Genomic DNA, 7,322 nt, shown 5'->3' on the forward strand with positions numbered 1-7,322 from the left:
GAGCCTTGCCTATGGTACAGTGTGGGCGACTGGGCTCATCTTCTTGGCCAGGTTCATTGTTCTTCATACATCATGTATATTCTTAGAAATAATTACTACTGACCATGTAGAAGAACAGTAGGGCATGAACCCTTCCTAGTCATGTTGTAGAGCTTATCAACCAGGGGGGAATATTTTCTCTACTTGGAAGTGTTTCTGCTTTTCTGAGATCAGTCACAGTGTTCTCTCTCTTTTGCTGTCTAGATTTCAGAAGGAACAAGCACTCAAAACTAACTGGTGGGGAATTATACCAGTGCTACTTAATTTTATCTCTTAGACTTCCCCAGCTCCCAAGAATTACACAGTTACACCATATGTTATTTGCTACCTTCATCCTCTTCTACTCAGTGACAGTGATGGGAAACCTGGTCATCGTCTTGAGGGTCTATATTGATAAATGTCTGCAGACCCCCATGTATTACTTCCTGGATCACCTCTGTCTTAGAGATGCTGACCACATCTACAGCTGTCTCCTTGATGCTCTGGGGTCTGCTCCTTCTTGGGATGCAGGCAATATCTTTGACTGCCTGTTGTGCACAACTGTATATGTACCTGTCTTTGGGAACGTCAGAGTTCATATTAATGGGAGCAATGGCTACGGACTGCTGTGTGGCATCTGTAACCCTCTGTGGTACAATATCATTATGAATACAGATACTGATACACCTGTCTCTGGGTGGTAATTGTATCCTGGGTGTTTGGGTTCCTGTTTCAAATCTGGCCAGTCTTTGCCACGTTTCATCTTACTTTCTGCAAATCAAATGTGCTAGACCATTTTTACTGTGACCAAGGGCAACTGCTCAATTTGTGGTGTGATGACAGCCAATTCATGCAGTTTATTCTTTTTTAATGGCTGTTTTCATTATTGGTGCTTTTATCCCCACAATTATCTCCTACACCTACATTGTCTCCATCCTCAAGATCCCCTCTGTTTCTGGGCGGCAGAAAGCCTTCTCTACATGTGCCTCCCACTTCACCTTTTGTTGTCATCCGCTGTGGCAGCTGCTTGTTCCTCTTTGTGAAACCCAAGCAAACACAGGCCGCTGAGTACAACAGGGTAGCATCACTGATGGTTTTAGTGGTGACCTCTTTGACAGATTCATTGAGGTCTTCTGAGACACCATGAAACGATACTGTCATCTCCTCAAGGATTATCTCTGTCCTAAGGACCATCATGTACTCATCATCACAGGCCTGAGTAACCTAGAAGCACTGATTGAAATCAGAAACCAGATCCTTTTCATCATCAAACAGTTTGTGACCTATGAGGGAATTTTAAGGCACTGACAGTGCTCAACTTTATAGCTGGATGGTTCCTACGTAGGAGTCACTTTAACATTTTAAATGGATTTATACATTTATACACATTACTGTGGTTGAAATGAATTTCACAAAATAAGTTTTACAAGTATAAATATACAAAATATATGTGATTTTTTTTAGAACACTTATATTTGGGTGGGATAGACAAGGAAAGTGTAATTCATTCTCTTGACAGCTGACTTATATATTTGATTATAGGTTCTGGGTCACCTTCCCCTATATTATTGCATTCTTTCCTGAGTTTTTCACTGCTTTAATTATTATTTTTTGAAAAATTTATTTATTTTTAATTGGAGGATAATTGCTTTACAATATTGTGTTGGTTTCTGCCATACATCAACATGAATCAACCATAGGTGTACATGTGTCCCCTCCCTCTGGAACCTCCCTCCCATCTCCCACCGCATCCCACACCTCTAGATAGTCACAGAGCACCGGGTTTGAGCTCCCTGTGTCATGCAGTAAATTCCCACTGCTTATCTGTTTCACATATGGTAATGTATATATTTCAGTGCTACTCTCTCAATTTTCGCCCCTCCTTGTCCTTCCCCGACTGTGTCCACAAGTCTTTTCTCTATGTCTGCATCTTCATTGCTGCCCTGCAAATAGGCTCATCAGTGCCATCCTTCTAGATTCCATATATATGTGTTAATATGTGACATTTGTTTTTCTCTTTCTGACTTACTTCACTGTATAATAGGCTCTAGGTTAATCCACCTCATTAGAACTGACTCATGCATTCCTTTTCATGGTCGAATAATATTCCATTGCATATATGTACCACACTTCTTTATCCAATCATCTGTCAATGGACATCTAGGTTGCTTCCATGTCCTAACTATCATAAATAGTGCTTCAGTGAACATTGGGGTACATGTGGTTTTTTCAATGATTGTTTCCTCAGGTGTTATGCCCAGTGGTGGATTGGTGGGTCATATGATTGTTGGAGGGAGTGTAAATTGATACAGCTACTATGCAGAACAATATGGAGATTCCTTAAAAAATAATGAATAAAACTATCATATGACCCAACAACCACTGCTTAAATTATTTCTATGCATGATGCCACATCCAGTTTCAGGATTTAACCTTTTCTGAGATTCCTGGCCCAAGGTCCAACAGAGACAGTACACCTGTGTAGATCGTCTCAGCTGGTAGTTGTGAGAAGAACTCACTCACAACCCTGATGTTTTACCAACCTCATGGCCAAATGGATGTGTTAATGCAGACAAGTCTATTTTCAGTGGGCTTTCTCAGGGTGTGGAGGGAAGTTCTTGGAAAGAGACATTCTCTTATCTAGCATCACATCATCATGGCAGCCCTAAATTTGGGAGGGAAATGGCTGGGTTGTGGCAGCTGAAAGTGACAAGGGAAGCCCACCATGCTGTGTCCCCAGGTTGAGGGAGGACACAGAGGGGACAGAGAAAGAGAAGTGAAGTGGCATCTGGTTGCTTCTCCCTGCCTGTCTCACACTGTTCAATCCTGACCTGTGCATTTCATCTCTCTTCGCTCTTACATATGCCAGTCCCTCTTGTCCAGTTTCTTTTCTAATTTGTTCTCATGTTTGACTTGCTGGGGTTGCCAGATTCATTTCTGTGTTCTCTTTCTTCTCCCATCCCCACCCTCAACTTTAACAGGCTATCTTTCAGCTCTACTCTGAGCTTCCCACTCTGTACATTCCTATTCTAATACTGTCCTATTTCAGTCCCTCTTGCTGTCACATCACTATTGCTGATGCTTATTTCTGCTCTTCTTGCATGGCCAAGCAGGGGTCGAAGAACTGTGCACATGAGACTGTGTCACCAACTTTAAAAATGTATGACCTGACCTCCCTGAAGAGGGAGAGGCAAAAGGGAGTAACTTTGAAAAACAGTGTTATTAGCTGGAATCTGGAAGGCTGCGTTAAAAAAAGGAACAGTGCCAATCATAGTACTCTTGCTAGTAAGTTTGTTTCTCCAGAGGGTGTGAGTTAATAATTCTGAACTAGCTGTACGTGTGTACAGCAGTTGAGGAAGTGATAAAGGTCTCACTGTGGTGGGTCAAGTTACAGACAAGCAAGGGGAGAAGGCTGGAATAAGGCATATGGTACTGGACTACAGTTGGAGGCATCAGTATGCACTCAGATTTAGATGACTATATGGACACAGGTGAATAGAATAGTATGCAATATGAATAAATAATTGATGCTTCTTTTTCAAAACTTTTGGCTATTCCATTACCATTTTCTTTCTGTATAAATCTTAGAATCACTTTGTAGATATCTACTACAAAGCTTCAGTTCAGTTGCTCAGTTGTGTCCAACTCTTTGCGACCCCATGGACTGCAGCATGCCAGGCTTCCCTGTCCATCACCAACTCCTGGAGCTTGCTCAAACTCATGTCCATCATGTCAGTGATGCTGTCCAACCATCTCATCCTCTGTCATCCCCTTCTCCTCCCGGCTTCAAACTTTCCCAGCATCACGGTCTTCTCCAATGTGTTGGTTCTTTGTATCAGTTGGCCAAAGTACTGGAGTTTCAGCTTCAGCATCAGTCCTTCCAATGAATATTCAGGACTGATTTCCTTTAGGATGGACTGGTTGGATCTCTTTGCAGTCCAAGGGAATCTCAAGAGTCTTCTCCAACACCACAATTCAAAAGCATCAATTCTTCGGTGCTCAGCTTTCTTTATGGTTGAACTCTCACATCCATACATGACTACTGGAAAAATCATAGCTTTGTCTAGATGGACCTTTGTCAGCAGAGTGATGTCTCTGCTTTTTAATATGCTGTCTAGGTTGGTCATTGGAGAAGGCAATGGCACCCCATTCCAGCACTCTTGCCTGAAAAATCCCATGGACGGAGGAGCCTGGTGGGCTGCAGTCCATGGGGTCGCTAAGAGTCAGACACGACTGGGTGACTTCCCTTTCACTTTTCACTTTTCACTTTCGTGCATTGGAGAAGGAAATGGCAACCCACTCCAGTGTTCTTGCCTGGAGAATCCCAGGGATGGGGGAGCCTGGTGGGCTGCCGTCTATGGGGTCACACAGAGTCAGACACGACTGAAGCGACTTAGCAGCAGCAGCAGGTTGGTCATAGCATTCCTTCCAAGGAGCAAGCGTCTTTTAATTTCATGGCTACAGTCACCATCTGTAGTGATTCCCCCCCTCCCCCCCAAATAAAGTCTCTCACTGTTTCCATTGTTTCCCTATCTATTTGCCATGAAGTGATGGGACTGGATGCCATGATCTTCGTTTTCTGAATGTTGAGTTTTAAGCCAACTTTCTCACTCTCCTCTATCACTACAAACCTTGCTGGGATGTTAACTGTGGCTGTGATGAATCTACAGTTAAATAGTTAAAGCCCCAAGATACAGGACTCTCAGTTTATGTATGATGATGATAGACCCACATGGAGGTCCTTGGGTGCTACAGGGTCTATCCTTCATCTCTTTCGTAACTGTTATCTATATCTCATTTCAAATGTAAGCATAGTTGTCTTCCCTCTGTGACATTAGGCTTGCTTCTGAGTCATCCATCCCTTTCTACCAGTGGCTTTTCTTCCATATCGTGTGTCTACTATCATGATGATATTGTACAAAACTGTCTAGTAGGTTTTAAACGTCTTAGAAGGCATTTATCTTTATCACATCACACTTGTGTATTACAGTCCTCATCTGTTTTACCTTCAGCCACCTCTCCTCCCATCCAAAGAGCCAATATTGTTTTTACACTCTATGCCTGATGCCATCTGTCCCACTCAGGTACATCGCCAGCAGTTAGCAATGGTCAACTGCTTGTAATAGACTCTGAATGAGAGGAGTCAACCCAACCCCACCTGGGTTTTTTTCCCTTTTACTTGCCATACCTGGACAGTTACTTTTATATACCAAAGTTTATATAATTTGCTATTAATAACTTGAGAGTCCAAAATAAAAGGAAACAGCAGCATTTTTTCAATCATAGCAACATTGTTCACAATTGTTAAAAGTGGAAATAACCCAGAAGTTATCATATGAATATACACCCTAAATGTGAAATCTGCACACAACAGAATACTATTCAGACATAAAAAGCAATGAAATTCTGATACATGTTGCAACATGGGTGAATCTTGAAAACATATGCTAAGTGAAACAAGCCAGACACAGAGGACAAATATGTATGATATTCCACTTAAATGAGTTACCTGGAATAGCCAAATTCATAGTGATTGAAAGTAGAACAATGAGTAGTAGGGACATGGGGAAGGGAATAATAAGAGAAACCCAAGTAAGATGGTAGGTGATGCAAGAGGGCATCAGAGGGCAGACACACTGAAACCATACTCACAGAAAACTAGTCAACCTAATCACACTAGGACCACAGCCTAGTCTACCTCAATGAAACTAAGCCATGCCCGTGGAGCCACCCAAGATGGGCGGGTCATGGTGGAGAGATCTGACAGAATGTGGTCCACTGGAGAAGGGAATGGCAAACCACTTCAGTATTCTTGCCTTGAGAACCCCATGAACAGTATGAAAAGGCAAAATGATAGGATACTGAAAGAGGAAATCCCCAGGTCAGTAGGTGCCCAATATGCTACTGGAGATCAGTGGAGAAATAACTCCAGAAAGAATGAAGGGATGGAGCCAAAGCAAAAAGAATACCCAGCTGTGGATGTGACTGGTGGTAGAAGCAAGGTGCGATGCTGTAAAGAGCAATATTGCTTAGGAACCTGGAATGTCAGGTCTATGAATCAGGGCAAATTGGAAGTGGTCAACCAAGAGATGGCAAGAGTGAATGTCGACATTCTAGGAATCAGCGAACTAAAATGGACTGGAATGGGTGAATTTAACTCAGATGACCATTATATCTACTACTCCGGGCAGGAATCCCTCAGAAGAAATGGAGTGGCCATCATGGTCAACAAAAGTGTCCAAAATGCAGTACTTGGATGCAATCTCAAAAACAACAGAATGATCTCTGTTCATTTCCAAGGCAAACCATTCAATATCACAGTAATCCAAGTCTATGCCCCAACGAGTAATGCAGAAGAAGCCGAAGTTGAACGGTTCTATGAAGACCTTCAAGACCTTTTAGAACTAACACCCAAAAAAGATGTCCTTTTCATTATTGGGGACTAGAATGCAAAAGTAGGAAGTCAAGAAACACCTGGAGTAACAGGCAAATTTGGCTTTGGAATACGGAATGAAGCAGGGCAAAGACTAATAGAATTTTTCCAGGAAAATGCACTGGTCATAACAAACACCCTCTTCCAAAAACACAAGAGAAGACTCTACATATGGACATCACCAGATGGTCAACACTGAAATCAGATTGATTATATTCTTTGCAGCCAAAGATGGAGAAGCTCTATACAGTCAGCAAAAACAAGACCAGGAGCTGACAGTGGTTCAGATCATGAGCTCCTTATTGCCAAATTCAGATTTAAATTGAAGAAAGTGAGGAAAACCACTAGACCATTCAGGAATGACCTAAATCAAATCCCTTATGATTATACAGTGGAAGTGAGAAATAGATTTAAGGGCCTAGATCTGATAGATAGAGTGCCTGATGAACTATGGAATGAGGTTCACGACATTGTCCAGGAGACAGGGATCAAGAGCATCCCCATGGAAAAGAAATGCAAAAAAGCAAAATGGCTGTCTGAGGAGGCCTTAAAAATGGCTGTAAAAAGAAGAGAAGCATAAAGCAAAGGAGAAAAGGAAAGATATAAGCATCTGAATGCAGAGTTCCAAAGAATAGCAAGAAGAGATAAGAAAGCCTTCTTCAGTGATCAATGCAAAGAAATAGAGGAAAACAACAAAATGGGAAAGACTAGAGATCTCTTCAAGAAAATTAGAGATGCCAAGGGAACATTTCATGCAAAGATGGGCTCGATAAAGGACAGAGATGGTATGAATCTAACAGAAGCAGAAGATATTAAGAAGAGATGGCAAGAATACACAGAAGAACTGTACAAAAAAGATCTTCACGACCCA

The 7,322-nt window shown here is 42.0% G+C and overlaps 1 pseudogene; it reads left to right on the top strand.

Moving 5' to 3' along the window:
- The first annotated feature begins 279 nt into the window (after positions 1-279).
- LOC129658378 (olfactory receptor 9A1-like) lies at positions 280-1,165 on the top strand (annotated as a pseudogene).
- The last annotated feature ends 6,157 nt before the right edge of the window (positions 1,166-7,322 follow it).

The sequence above is a fragment of the Bubalus kerabau genome, chromosome 8 (genome assembly GCF_029407905.1).
Source record: "Bubalus kerabau isolate K-KA32 ecotype Philippines breed swamp buffalo chromosome 8, PCC_UOA_SB_1v2, whole genome shotgun sequence".
NCBI classification, from domain to species: domain Eukaryota; kingdom Metazoa; phylum Chordata; class Mammalia; order Artiodactyla; family Bovidae; genus Bubalus; species Bubalus kerabau.